At 39.5% G+C, this 22,626-nt stretch overlaps 1 protein-coding gene across 4 annotated transcripts in view; it reads left to right on the top strand.

Moving 5' to 3' along the window:
• Window positions 1-22,626, top strand: part of LOC100700621 (cyclin-dependent kinase-like 5) — a 50,833-nt gene that overhangs the window by 5,183 nt on the left and 23,024 nt on the right. The gene's annotated exons all lie outside the window — the stretch shown is intronic.

Raw genomic sequence — 22,626 nt, 5'->3', positions numbered from 1 at the left:
GCCACTCCTTTGCTGCCTTTGCAGTATGTTTTGGGTCACTGCCATGCTTAAAGACCCATCCACGACCCATCTTCAGTGTTTTAGCTTAGGGAAGGAGGCTCTTGTCCAACATTTTACGGGACACGACCCCGTTTTTTTTAAAGCGTGGTATAACATGATAAACCTGAGCAACAGTGGACATTTTGGGTCATGTTTTCATAACTATATGTTATACTGAAATTAGAGGTATAGCTAATCCAGGGGCCTGATTCATACATGTTTGCTTTTGTTTGTGAAGCACCAGCCTTGTCCTTTGAGTGTGGTGGTCAGAGGGTAATGTTGGTTTGCCTGATAAAGAGATAAAGGCTATCTGAATCAGGCCCAGAGAACATCTGATCTAGATCGTGTTTGCTTTCCAAAGGAGCAAGCACTCCTCACGAACCTGGTCGCACCATTTTTGTTTAGTGTTGTTGTCGCATTGGCTTACAGTTACAGATGCTCCTGCAGACTGCTGGATAATTGGTTATAGTCCGTTTGTCTCCACTCAGGAGAGCAAGATCTGCTTTGAAGGATAACAAATTCACTTCTTCAACTACTTGGATTATTTTATTCACGCAAAAGAGACTCTGTCTAAGCAGTTAATTTTTAGGAAAAGAAAAAGGAAATCAAAACAACCACAAAAAAAAAAATAGCAGACGACCCACACTGCAGTAATAGCCTTGTCATCTCAGTCCATGTGAGGAAGAGGCTGTGCCAGGAATTGACAGCAATCCAGTATGAATAAGAGAGGCTAACTACCTCCTACTTACAGAGATCTGCAAGAAGGAGACAAAAACACTTTCTCAGCCTCTCCTATCAAAATCCTCAGCAGTTTTTTTTTTTACTTGCTCTACAATTACCATGCATCTGCCTTCATTTTATCATGTTTATTACAGCAGTGATATTACTCTGTTTATCCAGTGGCCTGGTGTCTAATGCCAGGCAGTTAGCTTAAATGTTATAACAAAAATAAAAAGACAACAACACAAAGGGTTGATGCTGAGGGAGGGAAAATAGGAGCGAGGATATAAATATTATTCAAACTGATTGATCACAGGCCGAGGCGTCTGCAAATGCCAATGTCTCCGTTTTCGAACAACAGAACTCACATCAATAAACCGCCGTTAGGTTCGCACCACAGATGGCGGCTGCTGTCTGCAACGCTCTCGGTATTGTCTTCATTTGTGCGAAAACCCGTCAGCGTCAAAATTCAGCAACAAAAGTTTATCAGAACAGGATGAAATAAAGCTCAGCGTCAGCGTACATCTGCCAGGCTGATATGTTGCCTAATCAGAGATGGAGGAAGTTTTGACAAGGTTTAGGTAGCTCTATCCTACACCTCATCAGAGCTTTGTTTTAAAAATGCTGATATTGGTATAGTCCTCAGATGTCTGCGTGTACAGCTCTGCTCAGAAGACATTAAGCCTGAGCGTGATATTCTTCTGTACTGTATATTTTATTTTACACATTGGTTTAATTTGGATTTAATGGCACAAACATCAAGCAGAGATGATGATTGTTTAGCTGGTAGAGGAACATTTGGGGGTTAAAGCCTGATTAATCCACGAAGGAGATGGTGGAGCTCAACTTAAGCTAAAGGAAAGTGTAGTTGTTGGATGCAATGCATGTAGCTTTGTAAGGTAACAATACTCATCTTGCAAGATAATACTTACTTACCTCCAGTTTAGTTTTGAAGACACAGATCTGTAGAAACTGTTGACCTAATCAGCCAATAATGGCTGACTGCTCGTGATCTTGGAAGATTTTGCCGTTCTAGTGACTCTCAGATACGAGTGCATTGTTCCTCACTGAGACTCGTGTTTTTCTGTTCGTGATGCGATAATAGTGCTTTGGGTAAAAATACACACGTGTATATTAACGAGCTACATCACGAAACGCATTTTCATTAGTTGGTAAAGCGTTTTTGGAATGCGTTTTTAATTAGATCATTACTTGGTAAAAAATTATTTCTCGAAACAAACGAGCCCCCAGAAGCCTGACATTTTGTCTCACATTGCCCGGGCCTTTTGTTGGTTAGAAACTCAGTAATATATGCATTTTTGATGGAATTTCTACTGGTGACTTTATTGGTTGATGTGTGAAAGCACCGGAGGATGAATGCTCTGGCTGCAGATCAATGTGGACCTGTGCCATCTGGAAAATATCGTATTGTTAGTGTGAATGAACTGGCATGTTTTTTCAAGGGCTAACTCACAGATCTATGCTGCATAATTATGTGTGCATACACACAGAGGCTGGCACGGTGTCAAACACACTCTTCACGCACTCACACACACACACGTGTGTGTAAGCGGAAAAACACATAAGCTTAGCAAGGCTTTGATGATGCTGTGAGGATGGGCAGGGAAGTGCACTGACCAGAGAAAATGGCTGCATTTATATGGCACTGCAGCTGCTCATTCTGACAAAACACATTTATTTCACCAGCGACACGCCCCTTTGAACTTGAACTACCCAGTACATGTATTTAACAGGAATAATTAGATCCAAGAAAGACGTGGGGCCAGATATAGGAGGGATGGAAATAGGGAAACGTGCATTCAGTTTCCACGCAATAATCAGAATCTGTTTGAAAAGGCGACGGATTACAGTGTGTGCACCCGACATTACAGGATCCTCAAGAGTCAGCTGGGCTGGTTGTTGTACAGAGAGGAGGCGGAGGACATAGATAACTGTTTGTTTTTTTATTCAGGTGTAATCATTTTATTGTCAGAGTAGCAGCAGCCAAGGGGTTCGCAGTAGATAAATGTATGCGGATGATTTATTATTCTTGCAGAGTTATTCTCCTTAAATATTTATGCAGACACAAACGGGATAAAAGATTTGATCCTAATGCTGAATGTTTGCTTCTCTGGCATTGTTACAGAATTTGATAACTGCGTGCTTCCTCATCTTATTAATAACCGTGATTTATGATCCTTTTGGCGTCTGTTTATGAAAGATTGTTGATCATTTACTTTGTTAATGTGTCTTGAACATTATCCTAGACGCTGTGTAGGACATTGTAATGATTTGTTGTCATGATCGATTCTGCGGTTCACTCCTACAAGCTCACATGTGCTGAAGTAAACATTGTGTCAGTTATGACAGTGTCAGTTATCCTGACATTTGAAAAAGCTTTATTAACTCTATAAAACCAAGTGTATCATATCAAATGGGTTTTTGAATCCTCAACATCACTAGTGGGATTTTTTTTTAACCTAACCTGATCTTGTTTGTTTAAGATAAACAACCTTTGAGCAATAAATTGCACAAAAAATGTCAGATATAGGAAAAATGATACAAATTAAAACTGATTTTTGTCAGAAGGTTCAATAAACCAGTTTTAAAAATTCAGGTTTTACAGGGTTAAAATTCTAAGCAAATGGATTGCCGTGAAATTTTCTACAGATATTAGTGGTGAGTAAATGCTGACTCCTAATCGAGCAGGAAGTCTGTTTACATAGTCACCACAGAGTAATAACGCTATATAAAGTAACCTATTATGCATTACTGTATTTCCTGTTCTGCTTATGCCGCTACACTTTCAAATAAAGAGGTGGGCGTATGTACAGGAAAGGACAGAGAGAGGTGATTTCCCTAATATGGTCACATTAGTCACACAGCTCCACCCATCTGCTGCTTAAACCGTATGCTTATGAGGGGTGGCCAATGAGAAGAAAGGGGGAGTTGTTTTTTTTTTTTTTAAACAGAGGAGGAAGTGCAGGGCTATTTAAAGGCCCAGTATGAAATAAGTAATGATTATTTTGAACTGTGATTCATGCAAAGCTACCCTAGTAGAGTCCAGGTCCAGTAAAACCTGAAGCTGGAAATGAGCATAATGGGTAACTTCGAGTTGCTTTAGCCTGTCTACAGTTGCTCCTTTTCATGCTGTGTCTGATTTACTCAGTGTCATGTCTGCTGTCATTGATGCCTGCTCTGCTCTGTGTGGGGCTCTTGCTGCCGCTCTCCGCCGCAGGCCTTTCATGCATGCATGTGGAAGGGCGGGAAGGTTCAGAACAGAGCCGTACAGCTAAATATAAATTACTGCAGATGGAAATAACAATCTTCTTTTGACTACAGCGGCCCCGACTGAAATAGGCTCGACAGAATCACCTCATACCTTACAGGGACCCAGTTTTTCTCAGTAATGCTTTTGCACTCTCCAGCTTCACTCACTCTTGTTGCTGCTCTGCCAAATGTTGCCACAGCTTTTTGATAAAGAGAGTACTCAGAGTAAAACTGCAACATGCTGCTATGTCAAGAGGGTTGAGCACACAGAGACACAGAGGAGCTTTTGTCTTGTACTTCTGGCTCCTTTGTTATTATTTTCTTGTCGATTTAAATAGATAACCGTAAGAACACGCTTGGGTTCACTAATTCATTTTTGGCCACTCTTTTGGGAATGCAGCCCATCATCATGGTGTGAGGAAATGAGGGGGCTACCAGATTCAAGGATGCCGCAGCTACAGATCCACCTTTTGCCAAGTGAGCCACGAGGATGCTTCAGGACTTTTTCTCTTGCCTGCTGATGCTTGATAAAGCCCTATGAATTATGCTAATTTATTGTAAGCTAATTAAGAGGCTTAATCACGCTCATGTCGCTTAAAAGACGTGACAGTGCAGCTGTTTTTTGGGGGGTTTTTTTTGAAGCTTTAAAAGTTCAAGCTGAAACAGATTTAACCAAATGCACATTTTCTGCACACAATGATTTTTGTGACTGCCCTTGAGGTGTGACCTATGTGAGCTACGGAGGCTTGAGACAGGCTTGTGTTTGAAAATGCATTTCTATGATGTGTTATCCAACAGTTACATGAGGGAGAGGCTTTTATAGCTGTCCACAAAGGCCACTCTTTAAGGTGTCTGTAGAAGGCTAGTGTGAAACAATAGTCATTTAACTGAGGTTGACAGTTCAGACAAAAAGTGACAGAAATAATGAATGAAACTTGATCTGATGACTGACGTGGGAAAGGTGTGGGAGGTTTGCAGAGCTCCTTTATTTAGCCACTCTTTAGTCCTGGTATATAGATTTAAGTCAGTTCTTGGTAGTTATGAAGAAGTTCAATCTTGAACTAAAAATAGAAAAACACGCATGTATGAACTGTTTGTGTTGTCACATTATTTCTGTCTCTTTATCGGTCGGTGGATATTGATAAGCTTGATGTAGCACTTTTTCTCCACTCCTCTTTTTTCACTTCAAACTCATTTTTTCTTCTGTTGCATATCATTAACCTCTCTTTGCTCTCTCTCGTACACATTTGTCAATAGTTTAACTTCACTTCAGTTTTCTTTATATAGTGCTTTAACAACAGTAATCTCAATATCCTTTTTATAGTAAGTGAAAAACCTACAATATAAAAGGAAAAAGGCCAACAATCAGACAATCATCTAAGAATAAACACTTGGAGATGGTGAGGAAGAAGAACTCCCTTTTAACAGGAAGTGACCCTGTTGCTATAGAATCAGGGCCCCTCTTTTCATCCCTGATGTGTTTATATACCACTTGTAGTCATGATGGTTTGTTGCCGCTAAGCAAGGATTGTTTTTGGTTGAGGTCTCTTCCTGTTAAAAGGTAGTTCTTCCTCCCCACCATCTCCAAGTGCAGTGTGGGGTTTTCTATATATTGTATATATTGTAAAATCTTGAGATGACTAGCATTACACAAATAAAATTTAACTAAATATTTTATTGATATTTATTGATATGATTTTTTAATACTAATAGGTCAGGTTTTTGATTCATGGTCAGTTTCGTGGTGAGAAAAAGTGCAGAAAGAAAGTATAAAGGAGAGTTTGGATGTGATTCCAGGGTGCAAAAGCCCCACTGCTATGAGTTTGATATTATTCTTTTAGTAATATACAACTGATATTGAAGGATGTTGATAAGCTCGGGTAAGCATATTATTCTGATTGACTGATAAGTTAAAAAGTAAATCTCCAAAAGTTGAATCTGTTCATCTGGACGTAGCGTTTTGTGGGAGAAACGTTTCGTCACTCATCCAAGTGACTTCTTCAGTCTCAGCTGACTGCAGGTTTCCCCAAACCTTATAAACAGTACATTTGCATAATGACTGAAACCAGCCCACTGAAGAAGTCACTTGGATGAGTGACGAAACGTTTCTCCCACAAAACGCTACGTCCAGATGAACAGATTCAACTTTTGGAGATTTACTTTCCTGGATGATTGAGAATGCATCAAGACGTTAAAAAGGGAAATTAACAAACTAAGTCCAATATTTATTAATATCAAATCATAAATTCTTTTTGCTTCCTAATCTGTATAAACGACAATAAGAAAATTGTATCCTTTAATGCCTACAGTAAAATTAACTTATTACTGGACTTTGATAGATTGCATATTAGTTGTATCTTTTCTTCAAAATTAAAAATCTGTGAATTTGCAAAAACACATTTTGAACTTGGCAATGAAGTTTATTCACATTGTTGACGAAACTGGGAATATCAGTGCTGGGAGTGGAAACTGCCCATTGCTTGCACAACTTTGACCCGAGTTCATTGACACATGTTAAAAAGGTATGTTTGCTCAACGGCGATCACAAAGCAAACTCCCACACATGACACAAGCACACACACAAATGTTTAATGGAGTTTTATGGAGTGTTCATATGATTACTGCACGTGAGCTTGTGTTTTGTTCGAAATGAGAGATGTATTATATTTAACCGCAAACCTTAACATCATCAGACCAGTCTAGTGCATACTGGCCTCTAATATATGAAATACCCATACTATATTGAAGTCTATCACTGAGAACCTTAATGGAAAAAGAAATGGTTAAAACTGGGGATAAACATGTGACACACTTTCTGTTTGCCATGTGTTGTGTTTTAAGACTTCCCACCAAACTCTGAGACCGGGTGACTTACAAATGAAACTCTTTGTTGAAACTTATCTGAGTCAAATACAAAGGCTTCTGTCTAGAAGCTAATCTAAATCCTGGATAAGGCCTCTGCGTGGCCTTGTACACTGGTGTTTTTGTAGCATGCGGCAGTGTGTGGACCGTGGAAGCAGGAATTTAAACATAGCAGTGCAGAGTATTTGTTTAAGCAGAGAACATCTCTTATACTACACACAACGGCACTCATGACTGATTTCTAAAGACAATCAAACCAAAAAAAGAGGTAAAGGATGGACAGGAGGGTCAGCAGTTTTGAAGCAGTGAATTATCTGTTTTCATCAATTATAAAGAAATTGACCTTCTACATGAAAAGTCACGGCCCTTGAATGCAGCGGCGTCAGCTCGATACTTTAATTGGATTTCAGCCAGACTCACATGAATTTAAATGAGTCATTCTCACAACAAAGACATATGCAAACAATATATGACTCAGAAAAAAAATGTCATGGGTCATGTTGGGACCTTGTGCACCTTTATATCAATCAAATATTGATATTCAAAGCTGTTTTCAGTTAAGTAATATGTCATGCTGTGTGTGCACGGGTTGAAGACACTAAAGAAACTCAGCTTGTCTGCTATCCATATTGGAGCTTCTCTTCTCTGTGATGTATCTTGAAACAGTAAAACTTTATTTATAAAATAAAATGTATCTACAGCTGGGCAGTGTGAGCGAATAATTACATTCATCTTTATGAAATTTGCTCAGATTCGTCAGCACAACCAGCCTGATGAGGCTTTGGAGCACATCTTTACTGAAATATGTGTGCTTTCACCAAGTGTTGTTTTTATATTGTAACATTTATTACAAACTTCTTAAATCCTAACCCTGGCAAACACCCTCCACATTATAATAATTAAAAGCAATGACCGCAACAATTGAATGGTGTGGAAGGTTACAGTGTAGGGTTAAGTTAAGGCATTAATTATCTGGAGAAGTCTAAATCAGGCATTAGTCGTAACTACATAATAACTGCAAACTCCTAGAAATATAGCTACATGACACAGACACAACTACTGTGATTGGCCTGTTCAGTACTGTTGCGTTTCCTGCTATTTTTTGCAGCAGTTTTTCAATTCGTCTGTGAAAGAATAACAATCTACATTTCAACATAAGGAAAAATAACCGCAACATCAATATAAGGACTCACAAATGTCGGCAGATTCCTGGAGGTAAATTGTTGAAACTATGGATGTGAGGGAATGACAAAAGTCCCAGCATGTTTGGTTCCATCATGGCTGAACTGCATAGAAAACACAGGGACGCAAAACAACATTGATCACTCAGAAAGACTCACAAAACAGAACTAAAACGAAAATTTAACTAATCTGCTGTGGAAACTGTCTGAAACGAAACTGAATTCAAATCAAAATAGAAACAAAAACTCATCAGAAAATACTAAACTATATATAACTGATGACAAGTGAAAACTCCTTTTGGGACTTTTTGAAAATTAGCTGGCAGAACCAGACACAGCTCCTCTCTGGGGCGTCTCCGGTCTCCGCTGTTCCCCCCTCCCAGCAGACTGTTAGTTACTATTACCCAGCATGCCGTTTGCTGTTTTCATTTTGTAACTGTGCAGAAAGAAGAGGTTTATGTTTCGCAAATTAAAATGTGTCATAAAGATATTTTAATCACATGATTAGAACCATGACTGGGAAGAGTCACAAACACAGGTTTCCTATCAACACACCCTCTCATACTACTAGTTACTAATAAGGAATATATATAAACTGACCATTTCACATAAAAATGTATTCAGATCTGATAATCATGATGCTTCATATGTAACACCATATGTAGGAACGAGCACAACATTTTATTTTTTAATGAAGTTGTGAAGTTAGGCATGATATATAATTATTAAAGCGTGTCTGCATGACGTAGGCCAGCGAGTGTCTAACTCAGTTTCACTGGAGGTCAGACACTGACATGCTTTAATTCACTGAAAATATGCAGTTACGTACAGTCTGGTCCACATAAAGAACTCATGAAGCAACATAATGAATACAACAAGCAGCTTACCACACAGCCAACTCACATCTACCATCTATTCACAAGCTTGAATGTGACAGATACTGGCAGTAAAGTGCATTCAACGTCAGATAATACATCCGGATGTTCAGAGAAAATAAAGTCTCAGTTTCATTCTTGCAGATATTTCTACAAATCTCACAAAAATGTTAAATAAATGGTCTAGTTTAGCTTTTAGCTTACCTTACAACGACATGTAAATATTTGCAGTATGACTAAAATTTCCTGACTCAGCTGCTTTCTCTTCACTTTAACATTTGCTCAAAGAAACATTTTGCTATATTCAAACGTCTCTTTTTTAGTTTCAGCTCCCCCCGTGTGCTTTCACACTAATAACACAAATGATCATTTTTATGGCTAATGGATAAAGAGCTACTCGACGTGCCCACAAAGATAGAAAGTAAAAATCCTCACTACAGACTTATTTGTCAAATATCAATAAACCTTTCAGGGAAAGTGTTCCTGTCAGAGCATCAATACGAGCTGTATGTCTTAGGAGTCTGCAATGATTGCAGCATAAAGGATACAGCAGCACAGGCGTCATCTTCTTCTTCTACAAAAACATCCACAAACAGGCGGCTGTTTTCCACATCAAAACCAAACTTAAAACCACTCTGGTTTGTTTTTGTGGACATTAGGTTGGCTTGTTATGCCTGCATAGGGCATGTATGAAGTACAATCACATTACTGCTGACAGGATAAATGATGAACAAGCACAGAAACAGCAGGTGTGAGGTGTTTATTATCTAAATAATGTCATTAAATTCTTTTGTTCTCATTTCCTGTAACCTTCATTCAAAAGACATCTAACATTTTAGCGACAGCTGGATTGTACTGCACAGGTAAATTACACCAGTTCAGAAACATAATTTAAAGTTAGTACAATATACTAAACACGACATTTTAAACTCCTAACTCTAATGAAATAAGACAAACACAGCTATAAATATGTAAAGATTTACTTTTCCAACTACAGTGTGAATAAGAGGTGCAGCTACTTTTAGAATGAGCAGAGTTTTTAAGTAGTGCCATATTTAAATTTAAAACAAGTACTGTATTTTGTAACATTTTACAGTTGCTTTCTTATTCATTTCAGCACTCAAGATCACATGACATAAATGCTTCATGTGTTGTGCATTTTCTTACATTTCAATTCAAAAGACTCCAGGGACTGTGCGAGTTGCACAGAATATTTAGCTTTCATACTGTTATGTAATGTGGAGTAAATTATGCAGGATATAGAGAACCACAGTTGTGACATTATTTCCTGGCGAGCTTCTTTTCCCGTAGTAAGGTCACGTGTATTTTTGAAGAGTGCTTACTGTAAAATAAATGAGCTTTACAGCAGCTGTGAAATTATGGAATAAAGAACGGCAAAAAAATGGTAAACCTATCATTATTTTATGTGAAAGGGTCGTTTTTAGTACATTGATGAAAATTGTCAGCCAGTTACTCCCTGAAGTTATTGACTGCAAATTGAACATATTGAGCTTTACTGTGTTTCCTCCCTTGAGATGCTCTGCAGGCCTTTACTGCGACTGCCTTCAGTTGGGTCTCTCTGCATTCAGTGTTGTCTTCAGTAACTGAAAAGCATGCTTTGTTGGGTTTGAGATCAGGTGACTGACTTGGCCTTTGAAGAATATCCCATTTCAAGCAGCCCAAGAGTTTCTGTCCTAAAACTCACTCTTGCTGTTCTCTAGCTGAGAGTATAGCACCGTACACTCCATCCTGCTACTTTATCAGCAGTCACAATAAACCGGTTGACCCGGTGACCCTGGCAGCCATACATGTCTGCATCATATCACTTCCTCCACTATGATGCGGTATGTTCGGATCAGGAGCCGTTTCTCTCTCTTTCCAAACTTTACTCTTCCCATAATTCTGGTGCAAGTTCATCTCAGTTTCATCTGTCCAGTGGTTAGCACCTTCCTCTAAAACATCTGTATTTCCATTCATGAAGGCATCTTTCTATTGCAGATTTTGAAACCTTGAAATTTCCCTGAGAGTGTTCTTGACTTGGATGGATGCTGTTTTTTGTAACTGTGGAAATAATTCTCTCATCATGCACTTTAATTGTTCTCTGTGGCCTTTCGGACCTTTTAGTGTTGCTGAGCTGGTCCATTCATTCTTTTTAAGAATGTACCAGATTCTTGGTGTGGCCACTCGTAAAGTTTTTGTTTTCTCTCTGTTTTGTTTTGATTCTGTTGTCGTCCTAATGATGACCTCGCTCATTTGCACTTGCACCTTATCTCTTTAGACTTTGAATTTAAAATTAGAATGAAAAACAAATTCAGCATTTGGTTTCAACTTTAAATATTATGTCTGCTTCATTTGTCATGAAATAAGAAGGGTGCAGGCCTCACCTGGCCCTGAAACTGCTTGTCAGTCAATTGTCAAACAGTTTTTGAGCCATGAGAAGAGATGCTAATGATATGTTGGCGTGAAAATCAAAGGGAAAGACAGGCTTAAGTTGATTTTGACAGGTATCTCCATGCATTACTTGACATGCAAGAAGGAACTGACAGCTAAGTAAACAAGTAAATCAATTTCCCTCCTGCAGTAAGTTGGCACTTTCATTAATTAGTATGAGGAAACTTTGTAGACAATAATAAACGCTTTGCATGGGTTGAATTGCTTAACCAATCACGTAATGAAATGCAAACAACAGGTTTTGTGAGCTGAGGGTTAAGAACAGAGCGAGTGTTCTACTGAGTAGCAGAAAGCATCACATGATCACATGAGTCATCCTATTATTAGCAAGTGAGCACGAACATATGTGGCACATGCCAGGGCACAATGCTTGCTTCTTATGGTGAAGGCTCCTGGCAGCTCCACTGTGGCGTGGGGTTGTATTTTCCTGGCATGGTTCAGGTTCATAAAACCCCCGAGGGCCGGAGATTGATGCCAAAAGGAAGCCGTCCTTAGCGAATATGTTCAGGAAATGGTGGAGGATCAGTCAGTCATTTTTCACTATGATACAGCCAGAGTGAGACCATATATCAGGGCCTGTTAATGCAGCAAATGCCACCTCACTGCCGTTTCAAAATATTTGGTATTAAGATGAATGTTTGGTGTATCGTTTGCAGCCTCAGGCTCAAGACTTGGGTGCCAGCTAGCGTGGTACTGTGGGTGCCTCTGCTACCAATCAAGTCGATGACTAGAGCATGCGTATAAAATTTTAATCAAATTTGTACCACAGTGAGGTTTTACATCTATCTGCTCTCTGTTTTTTAGTAAAGAGTAAATTATTCACTAAAATGTCTCCCACTCTCAGACGCTGAATTTTTAAATAAATGTTTAAAAAAGTTCTTGAACATGGGCTGTATGGGGTTATTCCCATTGAACTGCTTTTTCATGTGTTTGCAATAAAGAAGCAGCTCAATCAGGGCCACAGCAGGACCAAATAACATTGTTATTTCACTCTATACTCATTTATATTTACACAGGTGCAGAGAGCAACATGTTTACCTTCATACAACAGCGAGACCCCAGCACACACTAGTACAAGCATCAGTGACATCACTTAGGGCACTGATTACATCAGAAGCAGTGTGAAAGGAGGAGGTGGGTTGCAAAGTTGCTTGCAGGTGCACAGCAACTGTGGGCAGAATAAAGCAGCTTTAGTAGTGTATAAGAGGATAAAGAGATCAACTTTGGCATTGGGATATTAGTTGATATGCCAAGATTGTCTGACTGAACTAACTAAAGATTGTGCTTTGCCACCCCACATGTACTGCCAGCAGTCATGCATGACTAAATGATGTAAGGCCTAGGCTATGTGGGACATCATCCCATCTATCAAGGCTATTTTAAAATAGATGTCTGAATATAAAGTTTTCCATACAAAACTTACAATGTCCACAGGTCCTCCATTTTTCCCCCTCTGGACGCCCGGCATATATCCATACGATGGCTATACTTGTCCCGTACTTCTGCGAACATGACTTTTGCTACCTACCAGCAACCCTGTGAAACTCATGAACCCCTCTTGCTAATAGTGCATGTCACGATTGTTATCAGTGAATGGCTGTGGAATAAAAGCACAAATCAGACGATGATTCTTTTGGATACACCCTGTACAATCCAGGAGATTTTTATCTGTTCATTTTATTAGGGCATAAACTATACAAGCCTTAGTTAACCCGTGTTTGACGCTGCTGAGCTGCAGGTTTAAATCTTTGCATTACTGGCTGTTGATTGATTGATTTTTCTTTTTTCCCCCCATATCATTAACCAACACAAAGCCTGACTTTTAAATCGTAACACGGCACTTTTAGTGGGGATTTTGCCTATTGTGTTAATTCACCTTAAGCTTTTTTCATGCCAGTTCATGTCATGCTGTTTCCACATTGTTTAATACCTACCTCTGAGTGCGCAGAAGCAATTAGCAGTGGCGGCTTTGGCTTTGAAAGCATATGCTTTTCAACTGTGAGGTTACTCTCAGAATAGCACGTTTATTTATTTTTTTGCCTTTTGACCCTCCACATCTGACCGGAATCTGGCGCCCTTGTATTTTTCCACTGTGGCTTCATGCTAGTAAGTAGGCTGTGAAGGAGTAATACTAGGTGTGATGTCTAATTAGGTTGTGGCCACAAGTGTAATACATGGTGCTCAAACATATTTAGCTTATAGAGTCATTTAAGACTTTTTTTGCTGTGTGATTCATGGATAATTTACTCTTTAATGCTGTGTCACTTTGCCTACTGAGACAGAAATCTATTATCTGCTGGAGATTAGTCGTGTTTGCATTGCCTTTGCCTGTAACTTGCCATGCTGCGATTCAAAAATTAGTAATTAGTATATTGACTAGATCTAATAGGCCCATCAGTGTTTTAGGAGCTGCCGTGTAGCATCAAGTGAGTCACGACCACTCTGCAGTCATCTGTTGTTTGTCCTATCTTAATCATTTTTTCATATTATCTTTTATTTTAGTACTGCTTCAAGTCTTCTTTTTTTTTTAAAGATTATATAACTGCTGGTGCTTTTTCCGCCAATAATTGAACTGATGCAGTAATTTTTTTCCCTCCCATGTAAGCTGTCAATAACATCTAGATTTATTTAGTGGGAAAAAAATGTCTACCGCCCCATTTGAAGGGAACAGTTATTTTTGCACCCAGTGAACAGAAACTGGGACAGAAGAGGGAAAAAAAGGACTTTCACAGCATTAAATGGGTCACCTTGAGTGGAACACTTGCCTATGTGGTCCTATTAGGAGCCAGAGAGAGAGAAAGACAGCGAGAGATGTAGAGGGGACACATGTTTCCTGTCTGAATGTTAAAGTTGTAACTGTCCCCTGATAGATGGAGGCTATTTAAAGTATAAATGTGAAGCTTTGTCAAACGCAGACCGCCAGGCCCGGCCCACCTGTTGGTGCAGCCTTTTGTGTGCGCACGTCCTGGATATGGGCTTTTTCTTTTTGTCACGTGTTTATACATTACAGAGCTCAACGTGCACAGAAAGCACTACCTGGCTTCAGTCGACTCTAACATGCAGTTTAGTTTTAGAGAATCATTTACCTTAAGTTCCTTTTAGCTTTTGCCTTGACCCCAGTTATTCAGTTATTGCCCAGCCCTGCACAAACACTTTTCACTAGTACCATAAAGCAAGTCAACCCAGTTTACTTTGCAAGAGTGCATGTTAGGATTAAATTCACTTATTATTTATTTAAATAGTGCCAGATCAGCTGTCATTTTAAAGTGCTGCATAATGTTAGGTGAACACTACAATATTCAGAGTTTCCCACAGGATTGCATTGTGGCTGTATCAAAGCGGAGGGGGCATATGCACTCGCAAGCACTCATTTAGCAGCAAATGAACCTTCAAACTAAGAGCGAGCAGATTGTCTAACAGTGACGTTATTGTCTTGGGCAAATGAAAAGTACTAATATATCACAAATAAGGCCCACGTAAAGCCACTAATGTCACAGACAGAACCCCGGTGAGCAACCGTTTGGTGACAGTGGGGAGGAAGAACTTCATTTTAACTGGAAGATACCTCTGGAAGAACCCAGCACACGTAGGAGCATCTATCAACGTCACACAGCTGAGGTAAGAGAGAAGAGGAACATACAGAAGTGAAAAGAGGAAGAGAGATGCTCAGTGCATCATGGGAAGTGCACCAGCAACTTGAGACAATAGCAGGATGATTGAGTAATGGTTCTGGGTCACCTGATCCAGCCCTCACTATAAGCTCTGTCGAAAAGGAAAGTTTTAATCTTAAAAGTAAACGTTTTTATGCTTCTTTCACTTTATGGTAACCTGTTTAATCCAACTAAGGCTATTCAAAAGCTTTATTTACACTACTGCATTGAATCCTTGTTCAAGTGGAGGCCATTTTTTCACTTTTGACCTGGTTTGTCTGCTTTGCTCTCCGATCACACAACTGTGCATGTTGGACTTCGTGCTCATAAATACTGAACAGCAGGTTATTTTACTGAAACTCAGAAAGGAGACAAGACTTCAGAGCTATCAGAGTCTAGAGACATATTTCAGAGCTGTAAAAATAAAACAAACAAACAAAAACAGCAAATGTCTTCACTGTCAGAAAGCACAATGATAATGCCAAGTACAACCTTTTTATTTCAGAGTCATTATCCTGCAGCTAACCTTAATCCAATTCAATTTATGCAGCATCAATTCACATCAACAGTCACCTCATTGCTTTCTATTGTAAAGCAACACAGAATATTAAAAAGAAAACCTCAATGATCTTCCAATCCCCTGTGGGCAGCACTTGGTGACAGTGGGGAGGAAAAACTTCCCACTTTTAAGGAAAAACTTCCTTAACTAGAAGAAAACTAACAGACCCAGGTTCAGCTAGGGTCAGCTAGGGTCAGACATCTGCTGTGTTTGGGGTGTGACGGAAAAGAGGACAGCATAAAGTGTCCAAGGACTCCTGGGGTTACTCCACCTACACTATATATTACTGCTACAAACCAATCAGAGCTGGTGAAATCTCCAACAGTTCAACATGTCAATGCACCTAATACAGCAAGGTCTTTAAAATATGATGGAGACTAATCCTTCAGGAGTTTGAATGTGAGAAGAAAGATTGAACTTCTAAATAAAGAGAAACTAATTTGGGAGAAATATTACATCTAATTTCAGTCACTTTCAGCGTTTTGGATATGAGCTAAAGGCTGTATAAGGATTTGTGGGACTGATGTTGCAGTTTAAAATGAAGAAAGAGGATTGATTGACACTGTTAGCGTAGGTCCTTCTTACTTTTTTATGCCTTTTAGATAAAGTGGATAGTGCATTCCACCTTTACCCTTAAACATGTGAAATGACAATGTGATTCCATTGGCACCAGCTTTGTTTGGGATTTCTAGCAAATGAACTCGTTCTGCATTGCACTGCTCACTCCACTCAGTCCACTCCCATTTCGGAGTCCATAGGAGTCATCTCCAGGGACGTGAGGGGCTATCATTGAACATCACCTCCAGTCCCCTGCATTGTCTGAAGTGCTGGCTCAGCAGCCTTCTGTACAGAGGTGCTCACTGGGCCAAAGAAGGAAAACTCTGGCTCTTTGTACAGTATCGATAGTTCTGTTGGGGCAAAATTAAAGCTGCAACCTAAACATTTTGCACCAGCCTCTCGCTTTGCTTTGGGGTAATTTTTCTGCGACCATTGAACATTTTATTGGCTTTGCACTTGGAGCATTTATCATCACGGAGAACTACAGAGCTGTTATTACCAAATCTCACAGCCTGGCGGTTCACGTTTGATCTCCTTGTTTGGACAGTTGAGCATGGGATCTTGACACTAATAATTTGAAGCTTTACAAGCCTGTGACACAAAATCAATGCTCCTAATGCTGGGTTCAGTGTTGTAGTTTGCCACAGAAGATCGGCAGCAAACACTTCAAACCAGATGGAAAAATGATGCACAAAGTAACACGGCAGAGTTATGACTGCATCCTCCACTGACTAATTGTGGAAAACACAGGAGATGACTGATTTAATCAAGATTATGAACGATGAATAACTTTGTAATTAATTTGACGTCTTTTATCATTTCCAGTGGGTGAGATTTGCATAGTTACAAAACCGATTTATCAGTGTCTGGAAGTGAAAAATAATCCCACAGTGTGAGCTTTAATCACAACCGAAGTGACATCACAGGCAGCATATATTTCCAGGTGTTTTTAAAGACGAAACAAACATCTGCTGCATTTCTGGTTCGGGTGTGGCCAGAAATTAAAAGTAGACAAAAGCTTCATAGCTTTTCTGAGCATTTTCTAAATGCTGCCCTAACTCGTTTTTTCTACATGAAAAAGGTGACATATTATATATTTTAGTATTGCATCACCTAAATTATGCCTATATAACCTGTTACAGTAAAATACTTCTGTAGTACTTTTACTGACCAAGCCAAGAGGGCAGCAGAGATTGTAATAATTATGAACATAAACAATCACACAGCACTACATAACATCCAGATCATATAAGGTGAAACTTTAAGAGGAATCACATTGACTAAGAGGACTGTTTTCTCCTTCAAACCCCTTTAAAATTGACCAAGTTTGACATTTAGCTTCTAATCCAGGAAAAAAGGAGTGTGTTTAAAAGCTTTGTAGCCTAATTCTGCTGCGACTCAAGGGGCAAACATTTGTAAAATATTGTGAGGTTGACTACCATTCTGAAGAGGAAACCAGCCCAAAGAGCACTTCATATAAAAATTGGTGATGCACCTTTATATGCATCACCCATTCCATAACCAGACTATCACATCTGTATACAGGCATAATGTACAAATCAAGATGTTATATCCAAAGCTGATCTTTTGTACGCTGCTGTTTTTGGTGATGATCATCATGTTATGGTATCTGGCCTTAGGAAACATCAAACAGGTGTTTGTGCCATCCGGGTGGTGGGAGAGGGACTCTGCTCGTAGTAAATAATCATTTACCCAGCTTGGTTTCTCTCTCACATAAATGAGCTTCACAGGCCATCGCCACATGGGAATTCCTACAAAGCTTAAAATAAAAGGCGGCTCAGAAAGGTTCAGAGCACCTGGTGTTCCGCGCTGATCCCTACAACATTAACACGCTCTCATAATGAACTACAAAACTCTTTTGACTGTTATAATCTGCTCCTGGATGGCTGTTATCAGCTGAGAGATGAGCGTGAGCGCTGTGTATGTGTGCAGGATGTGCCATCAATCTGGCTGCAATTTGTACCTGAAGCAGAAATAACTTGAACTGACTTAAATGACTGATGCGATGCAGTGTGAACTGGAGCAAAGAAAGGAAAGTTTGCAGTCACTCGCCGGGTGGTTTAGGTGTTTTTCTGCGGAGGTGGAGATGATGGGAGTGTTCTCTTTGAGGACTCACTTCTGAGACCTCGGGCTGGTGCGATACAGCGCTTCTTCCGTCTGCTGTGGCAAGTGTGTGTTTACTGGCACGCTGCTGTGTCCGTGTCAGAGAGTGCAGAAAAACATTTTATATTATCAGAGATGTCAACAATCCTGTTTTCAAAGGGATGTTTTGAAGCCTGGATTTAGGTTGTTTTTGGGAGGGAAATGGGCAGTGTTGGGTGGAACTGAGGTGAGACAAGAAGTAAAATCAACTGAAACACCTACAGATCAAATAAACAGGCCACACTTTATTTTAAAGTGGCCCTAAGGTGCTTTTTTTCCTTATTTTCTGACTTATACACTCACAGGCCACTTGCTCAACTTCTCATTAATCCAAATATCTCATCAACCATACACATGGAAGCAACTCAATGCACTTGGGCATGTAGATGTGGTCTTAGTTTTCCACATTCAGTGAGCTTGTTGTCACTGCATGCCTTGCTTTTTCATTTACAGATCACAGAGGCAAGGCCAAAAACCTTCACAAATTCTTCACGATCCAAAAAGTTTCTTTAGCTCTAGAAATACTTGTAATTTTCCATCGATTTTCCACACTTCCTGTGTGCAATGGCAACATCACCAGAAAAAGAGTAGCAGTGTATTTTGCAAAGGCATCCAATTAACCAAATTAGACCATTTGGTGGGCAGGTTCTGGCCTTGGTCCACATCTTTGATAGCTGATCTTTAAACTTGCAGCTTCAGAGAGTTTTTTTTTCTACTTTTCAATATTTATGATTTCAAAGATAGGGGATGTACTTAATATGATTCATGTGATGACCATCTTATTGGAGTTATTTGCTGGTTTATGTATGTAGTTTTTTTGTGCTGGTTAAAAATAACTGCCAGCTGGTGAGAGTTTGACGATGTGTATCTGCTGTGTCCTTTAAATTAATCGCTCTCTTGATCTTCAATCCAGGTTCCTTATTTATATGAGAATTGAGTGATGAAGAAGATTAAACGTTATCTTTTTCGTTTCGCTGTCATGAAAGGGGAGCAACAATCAAAATCTAAAGGAAAACAAACCCCAAAAAACGTCCCGCATTAGAATCAGCAGATTGTTGTTTTAAACAATGGCATCGGTCCAGGCTTTCACCATCTGTGCATCCCTGCATGCAGTTTAAGCCTCTGATTTTCTGCGTCCTGATGTTTTGAACTGAATGTGGAGCTTCTGATCACGTCTAATTTCCTCCATTAGTGATCAAGGTTCACACAAGAAAAGGTTGTTTAGTCTCTGCTGCTCGCCGTCTTCCTTCACTCAGGCTATCGTGCTCTGACCCCGCTGTGAGTCATCTTGCATTTCTCGATGCTGGCAGGAGTGCTGGCTGTTCGCTCTGATCCATGCTGTAGTGGTGCGACGCTGCCTTTGGCTTTCTGAAGGAGGGGTGGGGGGGAACTGGAGCACAGCTCTGAGCCATAGGCAGAAATACCAGGCCTAACTAGGACATGTCAAGAAACGGGGCTAGTGGCGGGGTGTCTCTCTCGCAGAGAACTTCCTGAAGGGATGACAGGAAGTATCTTGCCGTTGATGAGTTCCAAATTTCTTCTTCTGCTCCACTTATTGTTGATAATTTTGCACCTTGTACCTTTTAACAAATAACACAGATGCTTTTTAGAATTATTGAGCTTTAAAGTTTTGCAGGTGCACTGGTTCTGTTTGTGCTGCACTTCAGCAGTGACTCATTCTCCCAGTTTTTTCTATGGTATGACCCCTTATTACAAAGCAAAGCCTAGTCATCAAGCGTGTGATTTGCCCATCGCACTAGAGCTGCAGATAATGATTCATTTACAATTTTTCTATGGACCTTCTCTGCTTTTCTTTATTTTCTGTCATATATATGCTGTTAAAATGGAGACTGTTCATATAAAGCATGGCCAGAGTTTGAATAATTAGGTCAGTGTCTGTACAATCGCTGTGATCTAAAAGCTCAGATTTTGTGCAGCTCTAAATGCTTTTTCTGAGTTTTTCTGACATCACAGAGAGTTGATATGCCTAATATCCTCCTGAGGACCGAGGAAACAAGTATTATTCAGTTACATTTTTTGTGATGTCTTGCCTATTTGCAGCTTAAAGAGGCCACCCAAACACATGAGATGTCTTTGGAAAGGCCAGAATGTCTTTTTTTGACCTCAACTGGGGTTATTAGGGTAGCTCAAATAAGTCAAAAGATACAGACCAAAAACAAATGTCCGTTAAGAGGACATAAATGAATAGGCTGGTTGTCAGGAGGATATGGTCATCTCAAAATAGACAAATGTCTCGCTTATCAATCACTCAAGTAAGTACTCTTGTATATGAATCCTGTTTATTGATTTCATTTGCTTACATTTCAACTAGTAAACTTGGTGTAATTTGAGATTAGATACATATAATCAGATTAAATAACATTGTAACCTCTCAGATCCACATCGTGACCCTTTCTGGATGTCCTGAGCCCCATGTGAGCCTTTTTGCCATCACCAACTTGTTTTTCTGTTTTGGGTGCTAAGACGCTCAGTTAGCACAGTGCAGACTATCATAGAGCGAATGGCCCAGTTTCCAGTCCGGCCTCTACAACATCTCCCTGCACACTCTCACCCCGCCACACTAAGTGCTGCTCCAAACCAACAAATCTTCACTGAAAGTAGGTTACAGAGCCCTCCAACCTTGAGTCTGCGCTGATGCAGGTGTACTAACCTCACTTTGTGAAGGTGTAGGACCGTTTTTATGTCCCATATGCAGGAAACTGCATGCACCAGTGAAGGAGATCTTTGTGATTATATCAGGACTGTTAGAATAATGAAGAGAATTGATGGGTTTGGACACAGTTTTTGAAAAATGCTTCACACATTATTTAGTTTTTTAATGTTTTTGTTATTAATTCTGATATTAAAGACCAAAATGAAGATAAAAATTAAGACAAATGGGATCATTTAAGGAATTGTTGGTGATAATGGAGCAAAATAGGCATAGATTCCATTAAGTGATTGACAAGCTCTTTATACCTTTATACTGGCATAATGATCTGATAGCGGTATAAATCTCCGAAGATGCTGATTACCAGTTCCTGTTTCTGTCTGACAAAGCTGAGGGTGTCTTAAAGCTCGCATGCAACTTCATAAGTTCTCGGATGGGCTGTTTGTAGAAATAACTATCAGATAATCTGCATTAAAGAACATTAAAGGCAAAGGTTATCACAAAGAAAGAAACTGGCCTCTATCAAGCTATACAAATGTTCATTTTCATACAAATGTGCAATAAGACTGCTATACGTGCAATTCTTCTTCTGACGAAGTTGTGTTTTTGTATTTTCCTACTCAGTTGTATATAGTATTTGTATTTCTATTTTATTCTATTGTATATATTATTCTATTCTATTTTATTCTATTGTATATAGTATTTTATTTTATTTTATTGTATTTTATTGCATTCCAGTGTTTTCTAATTTCTGCTACATAACTTTGCACTTTTGCTGTAACAAAACAAATTTCCCACCTGTGGGACTAATAAAGGCCATCTTATCTTATCTTATCTTATTTAATTGGTGAAGGTGTGTATTTTAATATGAGGGTCTATGGCAGATGTGGGTAATTAATTTTCCTAAGGGGGCACATGAGGAATGGACTGTTGTGGAGTCCTGGTCCACAACAGTTCAGTTCTATCAAGTGAGAGATATCTAGCTTAAAGTCAGGTTCAATGTCTGAGGGGGAAATGTGAAGGACAGGGTATCTGGATTTATTAAACTTCATCACCGAGAATGTTGGTTCACATATGATGGTAGATCCAAAGAGAACATCTTCTAATCTTTAGCACTGACATACACAACAGCTCCCGGTGTATAAGAACAGAAATGCCCATTTCACTTCTGGGTTCTTTGTAGTCACTTGATCTTGTATCCTTTTCAAAAGTCCACCATTTTTCTGTGTCAGATTTGGACAAAGTCCAGTTTTTCCCATTTCAGCTCAAGCCTTTCCAAGCATGCACTTACCTCCATGAACAAATCACTCCCTGTCATGGTCCCTTTCACTGAGTGCATTGCTGCCAGCTCCTCCAAAATCTCCAACTCTGTCTTCATCCTGCTTACAAAGATGAGTAACTGGGGAGATATCACAAATCCAGAGCCAAGTAGCCATCGGCTCATTGTCAATTGTTTTTTTCTCAGGGCATATCAGCTCAGGAAAGTTGACCAAACACTCTGATAAACTCCCCAGCAGAGATTGGCTCACTTACTTTGGTTTAAAATTTTTGTGGGAAATAACAAAGCTGGTCTTGACTGCTCCATCCTTGGATGTGTAAAAAGTTGATTTTGCAGCTTTCCTCGCAA

This window comes from Oreochromis niloticus, linkage group LG23 (genome assembly GCF_001858045.2).
Source record: "Oreochromis niloticus isolate F11D_XX linkage group LG23, O_niloticus_UMD_NMBU, whole genome shotgun sequence".
Lineage (NCBI taxonomy): Eukaryota > Metazoa > Chordata > Actinopteri > Cichliformes > Cichlidae > Oreochromis > Oreochromis niloticus.
This window is presented reverse-complemented; position numbering and strand designations above follow the sequence as displayed.